Genomic DNA, 23,601 nt, shown 5'->3' on the forward strand with positions numbered 1-23,601 from the left:
AGCTTCCGTGCTCCTGAGTCAGGTTCACTTGACACCCAGTTGACACTGAATCATCCGATTCCTACAGTAGGGTTCATAGGACATAGCGACACTGCCAAATACCACGTCCACAAGACATGTGGCCATTTACATCTACATTAATTAACAAAAATGAAGTAAAATGTCAAATTCAGGTCATCAATCCCACTAGCCTCATTTGAAGTGTTCAGTTGCCATATTTGAACCATCTATGGTGTGGCTATGATATTAATGAGGTGAACATTCTAGACAGGGAGGGAGCAGGACATTGCCTTACGGAAGAAAGTTCTGTTGGACGGCGCTCTGTCACAGCTTTTCCTGTTACACTCTGCAGGGTAAGCCTTTGATATAGAAAAGGAAATTGGACTCAGTGCAAAGTGTAATACAGCTACTGGCTCCAGGCAATACAGGTTAAAAAGCACCCAAAGACTTATCTCGTCTATGCTGGAACTCCACATATGGTCCCACTGTTAACTCAGAAAAAGGAACTACCATCCCCCTGTCCTAACAGACACTCATTTAGCTCAGGAAGAGAGCCAAACAATAATAGTCATTGTAATAGTAATAGCGGTGATAATTATAGTTTAATGTTATGCAAATTGCTGGAAAACTGGTGCTATAAAAAGACTAACTTCATAATGCTGCAAATACATTTCAACTAAGAGCTTCTACCAAATTGCAGGCCAGTTTAATACCTCTCCTGCCTCTGCCCCTTCTAGTCTATTCTCTTGATGGCAGGAGTCTCCTACCTTTTCCTCATCCATATCACAGACATCTGCAAGAGTTTGATCCTAATAACAGCTAAGGCATCCACGGAGCGCGCACTTCGTGCCGGACCCTGTTCCGAGTGCTTCACATCTATCGATTCATTTAATCCTCCAACATCCATGTGAAGTGATACCATTATTAACTCCACTCTGCAAATAAGAAATGAGACATTTAGAGAGAAAAGGTAACTCCTTCACAGTCACACAAGTAGAGAGAAACAGCTGAGACCTGAACACCAACAGGGCAGCCCGCGGCTCATACCCTGTATCAGCGGCTCCCATTCTCAATACCTCACAGGTTTGTTCATTAAGATTTTTAGATTCTAAAGAAAAGTATGAGCAATCTCTCAGAAAAGAAAAAAAGCACAAACTAAAAAGTAACATTTAATTTCAGACGCTTTAAGGACCTCAGCTCACAAAGCAACATTCTCTGTATCTTTCTGCGTACGTATTGACATTTAAACATCAACTTACTGCTTAGCTTCTGCCTTCCGCCATGCCTCTAAACCCTTATTCAGCGGTCCAGTCATTCTATTTAGGACTCACAAAACAAATCAACCAAGGAAATGCTCTGAGTTTTTGCTCATGTAATTCCTTCTTTTTGGAGAGCTCTTCCAAATGCCTCTTGGCAGGGATAACTGTCCGCCAGATACTTCTATTTCCCTTCTACCGTGAAGAGATGCTTCTGGGAAGAGAGTGTGAGTCTAGGGTTTACGTTTCTCTGCACCCGCATGTCTCTTGGTTATGATGAGCCGTTTTCACCCAGGGAGCGGAACTGGGAATGATGCCACCTCCAGGCCTGGGGGCTTGAGATCAGACCACCTTCACCCGCTTCCCAACCCTGTGCTGATTTGATGCAGATAACACAGAAACACCAGAAGTGACTTGTTAAAGACGGCAGGACCACAGGATGGAAGGACACTCTGTCCCTGAATCACTTCTTGGGGAAGCATTACCACAGCCAGGGATATTTATTTTCAAGTTTAGTTGAGAAGAATTTAAAATTTGTTTTACTATAAACCCTTGAGGTTTGGGAACTTATCTGTTAACACGCCTGGTATCACTTTAATACATGAAATTGTACCAGGAGGAGTGTTGCCGTAGCAAAAAGCTAAGACACTTGGAACTACCTGCCAATAGGACAGTGGACCTCAGAAGCGTGCTGTATCGGAGTCAAGGAAGTTGTAAGCCTGCGTTATGCAGTGGTAAACATTTAGTGCAAGTCCCAGCCACATTAATTTGAAAAACAGTCCCCATAGCTATGGAGTCCATAGTTGTAAGCCAAGTAGCTAGAAATGGCTAGTTTTCTTGTATATTGGTTATTATTTGGTTTCTCCTGCAAAGTGTTACCAAAAAATTATCTCAGGCAAGAACAGACTGGTGTTCCAGGAGATCAAAAATGGTTCAGTGCACCAAGCAAGAGCAAGAAATACTGAACACTCCTAGACCCCAGATATTAAGAAATAAGTTTGAAAAATATTTAAAGTCAAGACACCCAGAAAGACTCCTCAGATGAACAGAAATAACAGAATCCTGATTAAGGTGTGTCTTTCCCAACGACTGTTTCAGTCATTTCAAGGTAACCTCTCAGCTGCAGAGAGGGCAAGGAGATAAGCAAGTGTTAGAATCTCATCTAGAGAACACGGAAGGCATCCCAGTCCACGGGACTGACCGGAAACAGATGGATTCAAATCTCCCTAGATCCTGGAGTGAACTGGATTGCCAAAGAACCCACAAGTTCAGAATAAAAACTCTTTGAAAGGTGTCAGACCCAAAGCTGCACGGTCAGAAAGCAGACTGTGAGCTCTGATGGAGGGCCTGAGAGTCAAAGGATCAGAACTCTTTAGTCAAAGAGGCTGCAGGCAGAGGACATTTAGGGTTTGAGGGGGTGGCAGAATGTGCCACCCAGATATGCCACCAGGGCATGAGGATTACTTTGAGCTAAAACCACTTGAATCACAGAAGGTGCAAGAAGGGTGCTCTGACCTCCCCCGCTTTCTTCCTGAGAGCAGGAGATAAAAGCCCCACGTGAAAGCCACCCCCTGTGCACCAGGAGCAAAGAAACATTCTCATCACCAGAGAAGGAGAGTCAAGCGGAGAGACATTTGTACAAACAGACCCTGTAAAATTAATTCATCTTCTGGTGTTCAGCATAGTGATTCAGTTATACACATACGTATATTCATTCTTTTTCAGATTCTTTTCTCATATAGGTTATCACAGAATATTGAGTAGAGTTCCCTGCACTATACAGTAGGTCCCTGCTGGTCGCCCATTGCTGTAACTAACCTGAAACTAACACAACACTGGCAATCAACTATACTCCAATAAAATTAAAAAAAAAAAAACCACAAAGTTTAAAAGCTACTGATTGAAGGAATTGAAAATGACAACATAGATTGCATGTTGGATAAACTGGTACAGATCTAATTAAATTATACTGGAAAGAATATCTTATCTTTATATTATCATTGAATAAAATAACAAAATGTAAAAACAAACAAACAAACAAAAGAAACCTCTTATCTTGTTTCCCTCCCCATTTGCTTTATAGTTATTTCTCCACCATTGCCTCTTTGTCCATAAACACTTAAGCCTGGCTCTTCCTTTAATCTTCATTTCCATAGGAGGCTCCAGTGTCATGTAAAACCTATACTATGCTTTTCTCCTGTTGCTCTGTCTTGTGTCAACTTAATTCTCAGGCCCAGTCGGAGACCTTAAGAGCATAAAGGTAAAGTCCTACTTCCCCTACAGACCCCTGAACCACCGGATTGAGAGTTTTCTAAACTTTAATGTGTGGGATATTGTGTATGGAGCATGTTAAATGCAAACTACAGAAAACCACCGAAAAAACTTCAGGGCTTCCCTGGTGGCGCAGTGGTTGAGAGTCCGCCTGCCGATGCAGGGGATGCGGGTTCGTGCCCCGGTCTGGGAAGATCCCACGTGCCGCGGAGCGGCTGGGCCCATGAGCCATGGCCCCTGAGCCTGCGCGTCCAGAGCCTGTGCTCCGCAATGGGAGAGGCCACAACAGTGAGAGGCCCGCATACCGCAAAAAAAAAAACAACGACTTCATATTGCATCTGGGAACTGTGATCATCATTTAAGAAAAAAATCACTCCAGTTGATTCTAATGCAAGTTCCACAGATTGAGAAGCATTGCACAATATTAAACAGTAGAAAATAAGGTGCTTCCTATTAAATTATTAATTTTTATAATTAAAATTAATATAAAGTGGAAGGCATCTCTAACCAGAGATATAGTTTCATTCCTTAGGTCTTTTGAATCATTTTACTCATTATCACTAATCCCATTTTATATATATGCACACATAATACATACATATATATATATATATCATGGTAAATATGTCTATATTATATATATATATTTGAGGCTTGAAATGTTTAAATAGTAACTAACATTGAGGTTTTTAAAAAGTGCTATGTGACTTTCAAACAAGAATATATCCATCAAAAGTCCTTTCCAAGGGAAAAGAGGAAAATCATGCTAAGTTTAAAGACAAATTATATCACTTTGTAGATGCCAGTCAAATGAAGCATTGAAATAGCACAGACAGAACATAAAGCCAGACGAGGTATTATTTAGAAATGTCCTTCTGAATTATACTTATTCAGGGCAGAAAATGACATCTATTTTCTAAAAGACTATGTGCTATTGAAGATAACATATATGTTGTTTGAAGTTTGTAAGAAATAAAATTTTCCATAATAATGAAGGAGTAATTTATGCCTGACAAAATGACTTTGTAATCGCCGAATGAAGATAAAAGAGAAATTTGATTGTCCTAATTAATGATGATACTACAAAGGTGCCTCTGGAGCAGCATGGGCCGTGTGCAGGATTAATAAATACTATTTGATTATATGAAAAGCTGCTGCTGGTTATGCTGAATTATTAGCAGAAATGTTGATGTGTTTGCCGCGGCAGCCAAGCTGCCATTTTGGTACGTGGTAGCAGCTGCCGGGTCGGCGATGGAACGCAGACAGCAGAACCTCTCCTACTGCGTTCTCCTGTGGGGCTGTCTTAAGCAGCACAGCCATTGAGCTTTCATGAGAGAAGCTGGTGCAAGATAAAACAGTTTACCACCCGGCTCTAAAATGATACCATTTGTTGGAAGCTGTGTCCTAAAAGCCTTCAGTGGAATCTAATTCATGCAAAACAAACAAATACAAACTGCAGATTTTAGAATCTACTTGAGCCAATATGGGATTAGTGTCTGAGTATGTTCTCATGAATTAGAAATCATCAGGGGAAAGCAAAGGCCAGGGCTGAGGATAAAGAACCACTGCTCTGGCTGTAAATATGGCAAAAGTGCCGGTGGCATTTTCCTTCTTGTTTCCTCCCAACAAGGAAAGGAGCAGGTTTCTCAAGGCTTGGGCCGCTGGCTTCCCTGGGAGGCGGACCTGACATGGAGACTGTCTGAGGGGTGCTCACTGGGCGAGTTCTCAGCATCAACTTCTTGGAAGGAAAGAAGAAAGGGGCCTGACTGAGACTGTCTGATGGGTACCGAATAGCATCATCTTCAAAGAGATGCCCCTGTGGGAGGCTTCAGAATTCTGTTTCCAGCTGTAGGGCCCACTAGATATGAAAACGGACCCTTCGACTGGGAACTAAGAGTGCTGGATGAAATACATATGACAATATAATTGCACCAATTATTTGTGAAAACCATGAGGATTCTTTAGAAGTCAAATTTAAGCAAAAACAGGAAGAAAAGAGATAAACAAAGCTTAAACTGGCTTTGACGTGGAGAGCATTTTTCAAACCCAAGTGAACTGAGCCTCAGAAGTTTTGGAGCTTTGAGGGTAGCTGGAGCAGGAGACAAGGCTGAGGTCCCCAAACTGGGAAATCAAGACACCGCAGAATAACTGGGGTTGCCAATGGCCACATCTAAGGGTAATGGAGAAGAAGTTGTCACCCCCCAGGAAAGCAAGGAGAGAAAAATGTCTCCATCACATTGTATCCTGGGGCAGAGGGGAACTCAGAATTACAAGTGGGTGGTCATGTGGGGACGCCACCTACGTTCTTAGTATCTGGGTGGTCAACATAAACCTCACCTGGGAATTTATCTTAGAAACCCCACTTGGCAATAGACACAGAGAACTTGCAATATCAAGTGCAAATTTTCTCTGTGAGAGCCCACATTTAACCTCAACAACGTCTCACAGAAAAACTTCTCACAGTAAAATAACTTCATCGTTCCTAATCACAATAAACAAATGAAAAGAGTATGCCATGAGCAAAAACCAGAAGAAACAATAAAAAATCATCGAAACTGAAAAACCTTAAAATGTTAGATTAGGCCAACATATAGAAGTGTGTTTAAAATACTTAAATTAATAAAAATAATTATTTAAATATGAGTAAAGACCAAGGGTCTATACAAAATCAGCAGGTAGATTTGGAAAAAAAACATTAAGGTATCAAACATAACATAAATTGAAATGTAATCATTTAGAATGAAAACTTATTGCATATGTGTAACCACAGGTTAGACATATTTGAAGAGAGAATGGGAAAACTGGAAGAAAATTTTAATCACAGTACCCAAAATCCAGCACAGAGAGATCAAATATGGAAAATATTCAAGAGAAGTTAAAAGGCAAAATTTCTAGTCTGAAGGAAATGATCATGTGTAGAGTTGGAATCCTAAAAGGAAACTAGAGACAAATATAGAGGAAATAAAATAGAAAACACTAACGCATGTGCATGCATGAGTATAAACTGATAAAAGATTCTTCACATTCAAGAATCACAAAGAATCCTAACTAAAATATGAAAAAAAAAATCCACCATATTACAGAGGAACTCAAGAACATCCAAAACAAAGCATGTCATAAAAACAGCAAGGTAGAAAGATGACCTACAAATGAAATCAATTTGTACCGATGTTGACTTTTCAACAAGTGAGGATCTTCAATAAATGGATAGAACAATAAACGCCAACCTAGAATTATAGACCCAGAGAAAATGTGCTTCAAGAGCGAGGGCAAAAATAAAAACTTCCCAGGAAATAGAACAAACAAACAAATTGGTTTTGCCATTACTAGATCCTAAATAAAGGAATTTCAAAATATGTGTTTATGAAATTGGGAAGAAAGAAATTACAGAAGGAAAAGTGGGGCGCTAGCAGGTATGAGGAAGAAGAGAGTGGTACTACTTTGGGAAATTTAAATAAACGTTGTCTGAGTGTGTCTAAAAGTGGGCAATGTCCTCTAGGATTGAACAACGTCCCCAGTAAGTAACTCACCAGTGGGGCCTCTCTCCATTCACATAGAGCACTGTTGCTCTCCAGGGCATGTGAAGCTGTGTGTGTGGGGGGGAGGGCAGTGGGAGGGAGGGCAGGGGCTCTGTTTTTCCTGGTCCAGCTTCACTCTCCAGCAGCTTCGTGCATATGGGTCTCAGTGTTCGCAATGTTCTTACTGAAGCTGAATCCAGCCTCTGTACCCCGACACCAAATTAAATCTAGGAGACAGAGTTTAGGTGAAGCAGAAAAGAATAGCTTTATTGCTTTGCCAGTCAAAGAGGCCACAGTGGGCTGATGCCCTCAAGACTGTGTGTCCCAACCTGGAGAGGGTAGCAAAGAGTTTTATAGTAATAGTTCAAAGAGGACGGAGTGATCAGCTCACGGACTTTCTTCTGATTGGTTGGTAGTGAGGTCATCGGGAGTCAGCATCATTGACCTTCTGGTTCCAACAGTTCTGGGTTCTACATGCTTGTGGGAAGCACACAGTTAGCTTCTCCCACCTGGTGGTGCCTTCACTATCTGCAAAGCATCTCAGAGACATTGTAATGTGTACCCCTTGAGGGGGAACAGGGACTCTGCCTCAAGGCTGCACTATTGTTTCCTTTTACTATTCCTCATTTGTCTCTGCATCGCCTCCCTTTCCTAATTAGCATCTGTTTGCACCTGCCCGTTGGAACTCAGGGAAGGTCCTGGAGGCTGAATGAAGCCTATTTCCTATAATCAAGAAATGGGGGACAGGGCTTCCCTGGTGGCACAGTGGTTAAGAATCCGCCTGCCAATGCAGGGGACATGGGTTTGATCTCTGGTCCAGGAAGATCCCACATGCTGCGGAGCAACTAAGCCCGTGCGCCACAACTACTGAGCCTGCGCTCTAGCCACAACTACTGAAGCCCGTGCTCTGCAACAAAAGAAGCCACTGCAACAAGAAGCCTGCGCACAGCAACGAAGAGTATCCCCCGAGCTCGTGCACAGCAACAAAGACCCAACTCAGCCAAAAATAAAAATAAATAAAATAAATAAATTTATTTTAAAAAAAAGAAATGGGGCACAGAGAAAGGCTTTTGTGTCCAGGAGCCCCACAGGGTCCTGCTCGTTTTCATTACCCCTTCTCACCATGGCAGCCAGACCTGTCCACGTTGCCTGGTATCTGTGCGGGTCTTTTATGAGAGTTTCCTGCCGTTCTCAAAAGTGGCAGCATACTCTAACGGATCCTGGGGTCCGGCTTGCTCCCAGCACCTCCATCAGGAGTGGAGGGTTTTGACTTGACTGCCTCTGTACTAACAATGCATGTGTAGCTGCACCCTGGGAACTAAGGGGCCACAGTCTCTCCCCTGGTGGCATGAAATCTCTGCCCCATGTGAGATGAATCCAGGTTTGTACCTTCCCTGTCTTTTCATCCCCTTCTCTGCGCCTGTGCCATCTGGAGCTCGAGGGTTGATTTCGTGTGTCACCTTGACAGCGCTAAGGGTCTCCCGGAGAGCTGGTCGACATTTGTGGGCGTGTCTGTGAGGCTGTCTCTGGGAGAGATTAGCCCTTTGACTGAGTAAACATTATCCTCCCCAGCGTGGGTGGGCATCAGCCAATCTGCTGAGTGTCTGAATAGATCAAAATGGCAGAGGAAGGAAGAACTTGCTCTCGGGCTTGAACATCTTTTTCTGCCCTCAGACATCAGTGCTCTTGGTTCTCGGGCCTTCAGACGTGGACTGTTCTCACACCCCCAGCTGTCCTGGGCCTCCAGCTGGCAGACAGCAGACAGTGGGACTTCTGGGCCTCCATAGTCATGTGAGTCAATCCCTCTTAATAAACCTCGTTCTATATCTTTCTGTAGATCCTATTCTGTTTCCCTGGAGAACCCTGACTAACCCACGAAGAGACTCTGTCCAATCCACCACACTGCCCCTATCATTCCTGTGAGTTCCTGGGGGGTGTCCATTGAAGAGAAGCTGCAAAAAAAAAGAGCAAACTTCCTTTTGTCTGAAGCTCTGGTAGTTCTACCCTGTCTCACTAGCCCTTGAACTGTGCTTTGTGATTTGTTGGAGGTTGTATCGATTTCCTCTTACTCCTTAGTGTGGCAGCTCCATCTCTCCTGTGCTCTGTCACACATGGGACACAAATCCTGAATCTCCTTGGAGAGCCGTCTCTTCCTGGAATCCAGGCTGTTGAGGCTCACTGAGAACTTGGCTTTCTGATAGCTGGAAAAAGTGATGTCTTGTACTTTGTCTTGCTATTTTCTTGCTGTCATTGTGAGAACAACCTCATCCCAACCTTCTACCTTCTAGACAGAGTCAGAGTCTCGCCACACCTTCTTCATATGATTTGATTGAGATATCTCTCACTCTCTGAGGAAACCTTCTCCAAACCTATGCCAACTTGCTCTTTTTTGTTTCTTCAAGCATGATACCTATTACTGCACAGCCCACTGACACATAGCATTTTAGTATTCAAGAGCTCCAAAGTACAGTGATCAAATTATTGATCATGGTATAAAATTTGAGGTCAGCAAAGAAAGATATAATGATCCTTGAAAAGACAGGACAAGAAATCTTTTTCTGTTTCTTGTTAAGTTGATTGCAGTGGTGTTATGAGAAGCGCCTTATATGGGAATAACAGTCAAGACGGTAGTATTGCTGTTTAATAAATCTTTGTGTTATTTCCCAATCATATTTCACATGGCATGGTGGAAGATGAAATCTCCTTTAAAAAGTTATGGCCCAGTTATCTTTGGATTTCTTTCAATTATCCCAGGAACTCAAAAGATCATACCTACTTATGGGTGCTGGCTTTGGTGACAAAATACTTTTCCGATATTAAAATTTGCTTACTGCACTACCACTACCTTATTTCAGACTGAATGATCAACTCCTAGACTGTCATAAGAGTCTACGAGACAGAGAGAGAGAGAGAGAGAGAGAGGGAGAGTCAAGCTTCTATTTCAAACCTTTCCCTGGCTTCCCACTACCTACATAATAAAGTCTATTCAAATGTATTCTTATTAGAAGGGCACGCAAGGCTCTGTGATCCGGCTCCTGCAGGAATATGCTGATGCCACGTATTCTATTTTATAGTTCTAATGTCAGAACTAACTTATATGGGTATTTTGCCTTTGCTTTGCTTTATGAATGAATAATTTGAAGAAAATGCTTATAATGCCCTTTCTGAGAACTCTTCAATAGAATATATCAAAAACCCACTTATTTCTTTTCCGTGCATTCATATTTTAAATCAGCTTGTGATGCCAGACTTGTTTATCTCTTTTCAGACCTGTGGAATGTATTGTCCTATGAATTCTCCCTGTGTAAAATTTTTATAAAACATAATTTCCTTAGTATCATCCTTTTCAGGGTATAGAATGGCAGTTACTTCAAAAGGAATTTTAAATAATGATTGGAGGAAATTTCAAAACAATGCATACATGAGGATTAGTGTGAAATACAAGTAACTGTGAATTAGGATTTTTAATGAGTTAAAGCTTCAGAGAAGTTATTTGAAACACCCTCGGACGATTAGATAATTATGTCTGTCTACTGCTAAGGGAGAATATTTAAGATAATCATTTTTTACAGCTTCATGATAAAATTATTTGCATGACCTTTCCACACTGATGGCAGTGCCACTTCATTTCTCCATTTGCCGTTGATCTTGTCCCATAACAATGCCAAATTATTGATCACGTGTTATAACCAAATAGTTTCACGTATTTCTTCTTTTTAGTTTTTCCTTGTTGATACCCATATCTCACAAACTAACTACGATGCTGAACCAGCAGGAAGTCTCTGCGTTTCATGGCTGCAAGGACCTTGGTGGTTGGTGTACTTCAAGATGTTAAAGAGGATAACGGAGGGATGATAATCAATATTACATTAAAAAGAATGGCAAGGAGTTTTTTTGGTGGCAAAGACAGTCATGTATTTATATCAGTGAACTTTATGGCTGTGTGTGCATGTGGTGTATGAGGGAGGGGGTATGCACTATTATCATCCCTCGTATTTCGGAAGAGGTAATTGTCAGGTAACATGCTGTCTTAGCCAATTCAAGCTGCTATAACAAATTATCACAGACTGAGTGGCCTAAACAACAAACATTCATTTCTCCTAGTTCTGGAGGCCAGATGTTCAAGATCAAGGCACCAGCAGATTCTGTGTCTGGGGAGGACCCCCTTCCTGGTTCATAGATGACGTCTTCTCACTGTGTCCTCACCTGGAGGAAGGGGTGAGGGGCTCTCTGGGGTCTCTTTTACAACGTCACTGATCCCATCATGGGGGCTCCACCCTCATGACCTCACTTCCTCCCAAAGGTCCCACCTCCTGACACCAGCCCCTTGGGGGTTAGGAATCAACATACAGGGGGACACAAACTTTGGGGAGACACAGTATTTAGTCAGTCCACAACACATGCCCAAGGTCAGATAGTTAGTAAATGTGTAGCTGTGATACAAACCCAACCAGCCTTAAAAGTTAAGAGTCCATATCCTTATATAATACATTGAGATGTACTATTCTTATTTTACCTATAAACACATGCTTTATTTTATTATTCTATGTAAATATCACCACTGAATCTTAGAATGGTGTATATTCTTATTCACTTTATGTATTTCAATAAGAGATGAGTGATTATTTACCTTACCACTTTGTACATAACTGTCATCTTAGTTTTCTGTTTGCCCCAAGATTCTTAAAAGACTTCCAGGCAAAGACTACTTTATACTTGTTGATGTATCCCCAACCCTCACACTAGACCTTGGCCCAAGGTAATAGCTTAATAATAGTCTGAAGAATGAGTTAATAGCATCAGATTCTTTCATGTAACTTGAGCTTGGGCAAAGGAAAGTCATTGATGCATTGTCAAAAGACCTTAAAGAATACAAGTCCTGCGGATCTGGAAGACAAGATAAAAAGACTTAAGCCTCCATATTACACCGAGGCTTACCCTGCTGGGGATGTTGTTGCCACTTTTAAAATTTGACAAAATTGACAAATCGTGCCTTCCATTGAAGCCTTTCTGACCACCCACATGTGCTGTCTTCCTGTAGATCTAGGACACCCCTTCCAGGAGAATAAATAGGTCATGTACACAGAAAAAAAAATGCACACTGTGATATAAAAATAAATCTTTAGAGACAAAGATGGTGAAAAAGGAGAAAGTATATTTTAAAAAGGCTACAACTAGGGATCATGATGAAATCTGAATGAAAATGTGACCTTTACTCTGATGAAGAATATCCTCTACAAATTCCATAGAATATCTCTTAGTAAATGTAATAATAAAGGTCCACTGATTAAAAGAAATTAGATCTATCGCTCATAACAGAATCTCATTGATTGAAGACACTCCTTATAATAGCTTCCTTCAAGGCAGCATCTGTCATGCATTAACCTTTTTGCCTTCATGATCATGGGAAAGGAATTTCTTGCTTATCCTGCTGGTCATATGACCCCATCCATGACATTTAATTAATTGCATCTATTGAACATAGGTTTGGGATATTCTAAAAATAGGGAGAAACCCATTACAAAAACAAGACATTTCCCCATATAGCTTATATTAGAATTTAATCCTACAATTTGGGTATCTGGAGATATTTTAGCCAACAGGATTATCTCTAATAAATAAGCGTATTCAAATGGATGAGTAATTTTAGAACATGTATTGTTTGTATTGAGATATATTTAGAAGCTATCATAATATGTTCCTTCACTTGAAGAATGCACTTTTAAAATACAAACCATCTTATTCTAAAAGATGAGCTAAAATTACACCAAATTCTGTAAGTATAAAGGTCAACATAAAGATTTTATCAAGAATACTAGGCAATCTATATGCATGTTTTAACGAATAAGTAGCGAAATAGGTGAACATTTTAGCAAAACACAATCTTCTCTTTTTCCAGCTGCAAACCTGTTTACTTATGTAAGCAAGAAAAAAAGAAACATAGAATTAAAAAATAAATAAAAGAAATATATTTGCATTTTTAAGCAAACACACAATTTTATTATTCACTTAAATATATTCTATGAAATACAGGGTTATATGTAACAAAATTGTATACCTTTTATGCCATGTCTCAAAAGGATAAAAGCCCTTTCCTATTGGTTGTCCATATTTTTCACAAGGGTAATTACTTTAACCCTTGTAGAAGTAAAAATAAAACTAATGATTAGCAAATGAACACCAAGGGGGGAAAGCGGGGGTGGGGTGGTAGTGGTGGGATGAATTGGGAGATTGGGATTGACATATATACACTAATATGTATAAAATAGGTAACTAATCTGAAACTGCTGTATAAAAAATACAGCCTTTTAATTCTGGTTAGAATTTGAATCTGAAAATAAATAAATTTTATTAAAATATCTCAAAAAGAGATTAGCAGCACTCAGGTTCAATCTCTCCCTGCTCTTGTCAGTGTTTTTGCATTAATATACCCACTCTCTTTCAAAATAGGTTTTAATGAATTCACAGTTTGCAAATGATTGCTGATCTTAATGGAAAAATAATTTCAAAGAAAATCCTCAGCTATTCAAATGTCACTCACAAACATGGCAGAAAGAATTACAATAGAAGAGATAAACAGAAGTTGTGGTCATAAAGTTTATCTGCAAACTTGATAAGAATAAATCTATTACGGACTGCGGAGGATTTTGATTATGGGTTTGCCCTGCATATGGCAGAATGCTACAGCTGGTGATGCCTCTTCTGGCAGCTCTGTAATTGATGGTCATGTCTCTTCATATCACGCCCAAACAAGAGGCAACGTCTGCATAATAGCAAACAAGTTGCTGCAAATTGAAATACTCAGGAAAATTATTTTGACTGCACAATTTAAAAAATGTTTGATATATATTTTCACTAACTTAATATTTGATCAGGGTTTTGGTTTAAAATAGAATCAGAAAATCTCTGATACAATCAATAGAATAACACTTCTAGTTTGCTTTGACATAAACCAAACATAATTCACAACCATGGGGTAGAAAGAAATCAAATGGCCAGTGATAACTCAGACTTTTCTTTAAAATGTCCGTGGATGGCAAGACCGAGCAAGCACTCAATAAATATTTTTTAATTAAAGGAATAAATGAATGAATGACCTCTTGTTTATTAATCAATCAATAAATACCATGAAGGAAATAAAGACAGACAACAAACCAAGAGGTAACATGCCAAGGATTTCACTGACAAATGGACAAAAGTGGCTAGTAATTTTTTTACAGGAAAAGAAGTTCAAACACTCTATTAACATATGAAAGAAACTCAAAGTAAAAATCAGGCACATGCAAATTGAGATTCAAAAGAAATTCCATTTCACACCCACTGAATTGGCAATGTTTAAGAAATATGATAATATAAATTACTGGCGAAGGAATGGATCAGTGGAGCTCTTGTACACTATTGGTAAGAATTCAAAGTGGTAAAACTACTTTAGGAAACAATTTGACATTACCTGGTAAAGTTAGAAATCTCTATATCCTACTGCACAGCAATGCCACTCCTGCAGACATCTTGATAACATTTTTGCACAGGTGCACCTGGAAGTATTCAGAAGAATGGTCATAGCTCTACTGTTTATTAAAAAACAACAAAATTAGAAACAAAGTAGGTAGTCCATCAACAAAGGGGATAAATATAGATTTCTACTAGTCAATTTTATATAGCAAAGAAAATGAACTAAACCACACAGAATATGGATGGATCTCAGAAGACAGAGGTCAGCAGAAAGTAAAAACTCAGAAGACTACACACAGTACGAAAATGTCTTTATATCCTTCAGCAGCATAATATAACCTAATAAGATATTAATGATGCACAAAAATCTAAGAAAACATTTTTAAAAATAAATGATCTACACACAAGGTCAGTGGCTACCCTGGGGGAGAGAAAAGTGATGGGCTTAAGGAGGTGCATCCCCATGGGTGATGTGCTATTGAATTTGGGTGCTGGGCTCAGTTATGCATTTTGTTATGTGTTAGGACTTATATTCGTGATGGATGTATCATTTTGTAGATATTAAACATAACATAAGGGTGTTTCTTAAAAAAATCTGAGGTTGGATCCCCCATCTCTTGCCTTAGAACATCCAATCCCCTCACCAAGTTTTCTTCATCCTTCTTCGAACGATTTCTGGTGGCTTGCTGTGATCAGGCACCTGGACTGCCAAAACAGACTCTCAACTTTCTCCTAACTCCATTTTGTATGTTTTAAAAAGAATCTCTCACACCATTAATAAAATTAAAAATATGTTGCACAACTTTTCAAAAAGCATCCAAAAGTTTTGTGCCCCCGTGGAAGGAAATGCAAACCTTCTAGGTGGCCCATTGGGAGCTTCACGGTAGAGACCCTCCTGCTTTTCCAGCACCATCATCCCGGCAGCTGCACCTAAGGAGATGCAGGTCAGCAGGTGCTCTCTCCCGGTGCCAGGCCCTCGCCTACACTATGCCTCCAAGAAGGCAGGCCTGCATCAGGGCTGGGAGCATGGACTGTGGAATCTTCCTGCCTGGGCTCAAATCCTGCTGTGCGAAGTTGGGCAAGTTATTGACCTCTCTGGGGCTTCATTTTCTTGCCTGTCAAATATTATGAATAACTGTCCCTACCTCACGAGGTTGATATGAGGACTAATTGATTTACTATTTGTAAAGTGTTTTGATACTGCATGAACTCTACATAAGTGTTTGTTATAGGAAAATAGCTAGATGCCTAGGTCTGCTTGGGAATCCCCAGCACAAGTTTAGCTCAAGCCTTACCCCCTCTGCAAGGTTCTCCCCGAACCCCTGGGTTCTTCATGTAACCTGTAGGTTCTTATCTTTGACAGAGGGTAGCAGCCTGGTTCATAATTGTCTGCTTGGGAATCCCCAGCACAAGTTTAGCTCAAGCCTTACCCCCTCTGCAAGGTTCTCCCCGAACCCCTGGGTTCTTCATGTAACCTGTAGGTTCTTATCTTTGACAGAGGGTAGCAGCCTGGTTCATAATTGTCTGTTTCCAGCTCCAAGTTCATAATCTCTCTGAAAGAATCTTTTTTCCCTGTACATTTTGTAAATATCCCAGCATCTTGGACATACTCTGGAAAAGCTTAACAAAAGATGAACTTCGAAACAAGGAAATAGAGAGATATTACAGGACATGAGCTTGAAGAAAACAGATAAGATGTCATTCGTGTAGGTCAGAGTGGGGCCCGGGGGGGGCATCTTGTTAGAAATGTGAAAACAGTGTGTTCTGGAACAATCTCGTTCCAGACTGTGAGGATGGTTGCTATATTTTCAGGAATATTGCAAACCAGTTGTCAAACACAGACATTGTTAAAAATTAAATTGCAGGAACTTATTATTTGATAAATTACATTAACAACCAAGGTGACATATCTTCAAAACTCCTTGCTCCTAATTATTCTACTGTTACCCACGTTCATGAGGTTATTTGTACCTATTTTACCTCTATGGTGGAAATACCAGATGTTTATGTGCTATTGTGCAATTCTTCCCAACTTGGTATTTGGTGACTTCATGTTGGGACCTTGAAATCCATAGGAAAAAGCAAACACTCCTGTCAGGTCTTGCTTTAATGGTTGGTCAGTTATATAGACTTAAGAAAATGATGGAAAATACTAATAATGCAGATTACATTTAAAAGTGTGTCCTGTCTGAAGCTATTAATTTGTAAAGAGCACAAAAAATTGAGGAGATTTTCTTCCTGTATTTGACAACTATTACCTGACACATCAAAGAAGTCAATCACGCCATTGATGTCATAAAGTTCTGACGTAGTTCTGTTTGACTTTTGTAAACCCACATTTATGCCAGAGCTGTGCTTCCTTCTCAGTCACAACCATCCATAGGCAATGGATGCAAGAGTTTGACACAAATCAACAAAAGCATCCGTGTGAGAACCAGCTGGCTGCGTAGAACTTATGATAATGTGTATTGCACATGTTATGATTTACAAATTGTGTGCTACACCTCCTTTATGTCAGAAAACTTTATAATAAATGTATATACGTATATGAAATGTACCTTTTTCCCCCCACGGGGCCAGCCCCACCAGAACAGCACTAAAATAATATAACACAGATTTTCAGAGTTAGGAAAGATTATGTTGAATTTGTCAATAAAGTCCAGTTTTGGTTGTCAAGCAAAGACCAAAGTGCTCTGGGAAAAACAGTAGATAAAAGCAAATGGCACTAAAGAATGAGAAGCAACAGTTGACTTCAAATTTGTGGTATAGTAGCCTCAAAGTGGCAGTTCTATACTGGTTAATTTGGGTAAAGAATGGTGTCATGTAAGATTTAAGAATAGCTTTAGGGCTTCGCTGGTGGCACAGTGGTTAAGAATCTGCCTGCCAGTGCAGGGGACATGGGTTCGAGCCCTGGTCAGGGAAGATCCCACATGCTGTGGAGCAACTAAGCCTGTGCACCACAACTTCTGAGCCTGCGTGCCACAACTACTGAAGCCCGTGCTCCACAACAAGAGAAGCCACCGCAATGAGAAGCCCGCGCACCACAACGAAGAGTAGACCCCGCTCTGCTCACCCCAACTAAAGAAAGCTCGCACACAGCAATGAAGACTAAATGCAGCCAAAAATAAATAAATAAAATCAATGAATTTATTTTAAAAAATAAAATAAAAATAGCTTTAAATAATCAAAGTTAATTTTGACTAAGTATATACCATGTGTCAGGCATTTTTAATATTATATCTTGCTTAATCCCCAAACCACCCCAGGAGTTGATATTATGATTCTCTGACTTACAGACAGGGAAACAGAGGTATAGAAAATTTATTCGATTTACCCAAATTCATACTGTAAGGGAACAAAATAGGATTCAAAACCAGGCAGTAGCTACACTGAGATCGTGGTTCAAATCTGTCATTATAAACGTTCAGAAAGATTCAGCAAACTCATGACATGAGATGACAGAGGAAAAGAAGGGCAGAATCTTTGAGGGAATTGAGTGTGGTTGAGGTGTATCTTCTACAAAAGCCTGTGAGACTCTAAGGCTGGGGAAAATTGACCATGTCCTTTAAATTGATGAAACTGAAGGTTAAGCCATATGTGACTCACATGGTCAACCACTGAAAGAACAGTAGTGAACATATCTGGATTATTTGAGAAAACAAAGGAGAATATGAGTTTACTGCCTTCACACACCCCATTTCTTCTAGCTTTAATGCCTTCCTCCAGAGTAACAATAAAAAATTCTCAAGATCCTGCTGAAATTTGATTTTTTTTTACTCATAGACTCTGTAACCATCAGAACACACACACAGTTGGTCTATATTCCTGTTAAAACTTTGCATACTTACTTAACATGTCACTTATATCATATGGCCCATTTCTTTAAAAAATATATTGTATGGAAGGATTTAACATACATTCTTCATGGGTATCAAGACGGCTCTGTGCAGCAACATGGATGGACCTAAGATCATCTTACTAAGTGAAGTGAGCCAGACAGAGAAAGACAAATGTCATGTGATATCGCTTATACATGGAATCTAAAAAAAAAATGGTACAAATGAACTTATTTACCAAACAGAAATAGACTCACAGACATAGAAAACAAACTTATGGTTACCAAAGGGGAAAGAGTGGGGAGGGATAAATTAGGAGTTTGGGATTAACAGATACACACTACCGTATATAAAATAGAAGAACAGGGCTTCCCTGGTGGCTCAATGGTTGAGAGTCCGCCTGCCAATGCAGGGCACACGGGTTCGTGCCCCGGTCTGGGAAGATACCACATGCCGCAGAGCGGCTGGGCCCGTGAGCCATGGCCGCTGAGCCTGCGCGTCCGGAGCCTGTGCTCCGCAATGGGAGAGGCCACAACAGTGAGAGGCCCGCGTACCGCAAAAAAAAAAAAAAAAGCACAACAACAAGGACCTGCTGTACAGCACAGGGAACTATACTCAATATCTTGTAATAATCCTATAATGGAAGAGAATGTAAAAAAAGAATATGTATATGGATGTATAACTGAGTCACTTTTGTGTACATGGTAAATCAACTACAATTCAATACAATTCAAATAAATAAATAAATACAAATTAAAAACAACAATAAAAAGACTGCTCAGAAGCTGTTGAGGAAGTCTGATTTCCACTTTTCTACTATTACACGGGCTGTTATTGTCCATCTGGATTTGAAACGATTTCTGTCCTTCCGTCTCTGCGGGGCTCAGCTGTCTGTGCTGTCCTGTCTGACCTCCGTGAGCTCACCTGCATCACCTGTGAACACCTCTGGAGGCTTTCAGTGGCTTCCACTCATCGTACAGTGTCTGCTGAACGGGGAGAGTGCTGTATGCAAAAGGGCTGCAAGACCCGTTGGCATTACTCTGCCTGATGAACAGTCCCTATGACTCCTAGGTCCAACTAGTCAAGACATTACAATGTTCTTGAGGTTTCCCAGAGGCAGGAGCTGCCTAGTGAACATTTTTTGACACAAATACATTCATTGGTAGGAAAAGCCTTCTTAAGTGCCAACGTGAGTGCTCACACAGGGAGAGCAAAAGTAATATTTTTTGTTTTGAATGATCATTGATTCTTTGAATGTAAATGACCTTCAGTTGGATTCTTCTGCTTTTATGCAGCAATCACTGGCATTTTTCCTACAATTCAACAATGAATGAAAATAGAGGAGAAGTGGATAAAATCTGCCAGACCACGGACTATCTCAGCTTTGGGGTGAACAAGGCCTTGGTCTTCTGTCTCCACCGCACCCACTAATTTTGAAGAATTTTTGGCTGATAACCTTCATACCCAGAGGAAGAGCTCCCTGGAAGTGGAGCTGGAAAACAGTGTGCTTATTTGGGAGGCTGTGATGGTCCTGGTCTGAGAGAGAAATGAGGAGAGGGAAGGGGAACAAAGATGGAGTGAATTACAAATGGAAAATCTTATTTTGGTTGTTTCTATGACAGTAACAGATGAGACCCGCCCCTGATCTCGCCCTCACCGGACAGTGCCAGTGCTGAGAAGTGAGCTGACACAGACTTGTCTTTCCTCTGTTAGTGATTTTACTGGGTCTTCCAGTGAACCAGGAAGTTTAAAATTTTATGTAAATCAAAGACAATTCACTTCCACATTCAGAAACCAGCTAAAAGCCAGACATGAGTTTAAGTTTTCTAAGAGTGGTGTCTGGATAAATGGAGACTAGTTACTTCTCCAGTCTTCTTAAAATTACTTCTTCCTAGAATCTCCACACAGAATTTTAAAATTTCCATTGCTACTGAACCTAGCGTTTATTGGACATAATTAGGAATGCTGTCATTAAAGGTAGGTTAATTAATGTTACACATAAGTTAACATTATCTGTAAGTCAATGGGATGGTCAAATTAGACATAGTATATTTTTATTATTGTTTGAAAATGTATAAAGAAACATTCAGACATGCTTTGCTGAGCAAAATTATTTTCACTATGGAAACGATACAGCATAACGGGAAGTCTCCATTAAAAAAAAAAGTACTTTGAATAAAGATGTAGGTGTAAAGGAAATTTAAGAGTTTCAATCAATTTTAAAAATTATTAAATGGCTCATACATGAGATCATATGCTTCTCATGACCTAAATACATTTTTCAGCCCAAGGGTAAAGAAAATTAACAGGACTCAGTATTATTGTCTCTGCTAGGGGAAGGTGAATTCTTTTCATATTACCGTGAATATGTTGGTACTATAGTAATTTTGCTTTTGCAGCTGTTAGCTCATTTCATCAAATATTGTGCTAGCCATTTAATACTCAAGAGACCAGAGCAGTGCCAAAAATGCAATATAAATATGCTTGCATTAAAAAAAAAGTCTGTAGAGAAAGCACCATAAACATCAATGGTGACTTAACTATCGAACTTTATTTTTATGTTGCTTTATTATGCATTATAGACCAGATACTGCTATTCTGCTAAATAATGTGGTATATCTTTAATTAGATCAAGGAACAAAACCTTGAATGACATAGAGAAATGGTACTCATAGAAAAGATGACACACTCTTTCTCTAAAGAAGAAAAAAAAAAGGAAAAGCTATTTCATGGCCTTGAAGTATTAGGGTCATAAACTGATAAAATTATCCAGAAAAGCCTTAGAGACATCAGAATATTCCCCATTTAAGCAACAATATGTTGAGGAATAAATTTCCATTTTTAGTAGCTCAGTTCTACTCTCTATAACCCCTAAAGGGCAGTGCAGCTCGATTCATCTTTGTAAGGACAAAACTGTGGTTGTTTGCGGTGCCTATTTAACGAGCTAATGTTTATCGCTGCGTCTGCCTCTTAAACACACTTATACTATGTCGGATGTAATGCCTTTTGTTATTCCTTCCTACAGGGAATTTTGGAAGGATTTAGTAAAACGATATTCTACAGAAGTTTTGGGCTTTCTTTCTTCACAAATGTATCTGTTGATAGAGCTAATTAAAATGTTTTAAGGGAAATGGAGACCTTCGGGGAGCATTTCATGATTTCGTAACACAAGTACCAGGTACACTGCACAGAATATTACCCTCCAAGAAAGAAATCACGTCAGTTTATTAACTTACTGAGTTACAAGTACACTTGGTGAAGATCATGATACTTTCTTATCAATTTCATAAATAACTGCAAAAAGACTAGCTTTTGATCTAAGTTAAAAATAAATAAGAGCTTATTAATGTCATATAGCCACATAATAATCACCTCAAAGAGCAAAGATCTTAAGTACTGACCCGCAGTCAACATTTGGGGTGAAGTAGAGACAGTTTCACTATTGCATTTAGGCCCTCTGGTCTTAATATTTCAGTTTAGATAAATAAAGATATATTACAACAGATTAATAAATTTGCAGCATAGTAATTATGACCATGTCTCAAAATTTGGTGCCAAGTGGCTGGTTATTTGGATAGAATATTCTAGATTAGCATCTGGACCTGGATGCATCACTGTGGTGAAAAGGGCACCAGGGGAGCGCATTTCCCTTCTGGAATGTATAATAGAATTTAAATGATCTCGCTAATCAAGGACTTCATATCCCCCTTAAGAAACTAGAAAAAGAAAAGCAAATAAATTTAAGAGTAATCACGATAAAGAAAAGAATACAAATTAGAGTGAGATATTCCCTAAAATAACTCTCTCAGAAACCACAGAATTCTCACTCATATAAATGGATAGGATAATTTACTCCATGTTCACATCAATATAATTTGAATTTCCAATTCTACTTCTAAAAAAATATTGATTGGAATCAAATCCATTTAAGACAAATAATCCAGAGAAATTCATCTAAAATCATAATCTATGAGCCCTGTATGTTTTTGGTGTCATAAAAATTTCCCTGGGCATAGCTTTAGCGGTATCCCACAAATCCTGACGTTTGTGGGTTTTTTCTATTCATTTAGTTCAAAACACTTTCTAATTTCTCTTTTGGTCTTTACTGTGACCCATAAGTTATTTAAAAGTGTGAAATACGGTTTCCAAATATTTCAGGATTGTATAGATATCTCTGTTATGATTTTAAATTTAATTCTATTGAAGACAGAAGATGTTTTGTAACTTTGAATACTTTTAAATTTATTGATATTTCTTACAGCCTATGCTATTGATAAACATCTCCTACTGCTCTTTAATGGGCTGTGTACTTTGCTATTTTTGGTGAAATGACCTATACACACCAAAGAAGTCAAGCTGGTTGAAAGTTGTGTTCAATTCCTCTATATACTAACGGATTTATTTTTGTCCATATGTTCTATCAATCACTGAGAAATGGTTATTGACATCTCTGTCGATAATTGTGTGTTTGTCTACTTACCCTTGTAGTGTTATCATTTTTTACTTCCTGAATTTTGAAGCTCTACTGAAAGATGCATATGCCTTCAGAGTTAATAAGGTCTCTCGATGAACTGAGCAATTTATCACAATGAAGTGACACACTTTATCCCAGGAAATTATTTTTGCTTTGAAATCCACTTTTTCTGGTATTAATAAAACTATTCCAGTTTTCCTTTGATTGGTTTTATCATTGTATATCTTTTCCCAACCTCTTAATTTTTAATTTCATTAAAAAAATTAATAGAGAAAATTTGACTTTGTTTAGGTATCCCATTCTATGAATTTTACACATGTAAATATTTGTGTAAACATTACAACAATGAGGTTACAGGTCAGTTCCACCACTCTGAAAATGCTCATCTTATTGATTTTCACTCACCCTGAGTTAGTACACCATTCCCAAATTCCAGGATTTCCTGATATATTCTGTCTCTATAGCTTTACCTTGTAAAGAATATCTTGTAAACAGAATCATAGGATGTGTAACTTGCTTCTCTCTCAGAGAAATGTCTTTGAAGTTTATCCAAGTTGGGAGTATATCAATAGTTCATTTCTTTTTATTGACTCCATTATTTGAATGGATCACACTGTCTGTCTATTGACCCACTGAAGAATTTGTGTGTTGTTTCTGGTCAATACCGAATAGAGAAGGTATAAATATTTTTTATAGAGGATCTTGTGTGAACATAGGTTTTCATTTCTCTAGGGTAAATATCTACTAGTGGGATTGCTGAGTCACATGGAAAGTACATGTTTCACTTTACATGA

This window comes from Tursiops truncatus, chromosome 2 (genome assembly GCF_011762595.2).
Source record: "Tursiops truncatus isolate mTurTru1 chromosome 2, mTurTru1.mat.Y, whole genome shotgun sequence".
NCBI classification, from domain to species: Eukaryota; Metazoa; Chordata; class Mammalia; order Artiodactyla; family Delphinidae; genus Tursiops; species Tursiops truncatus.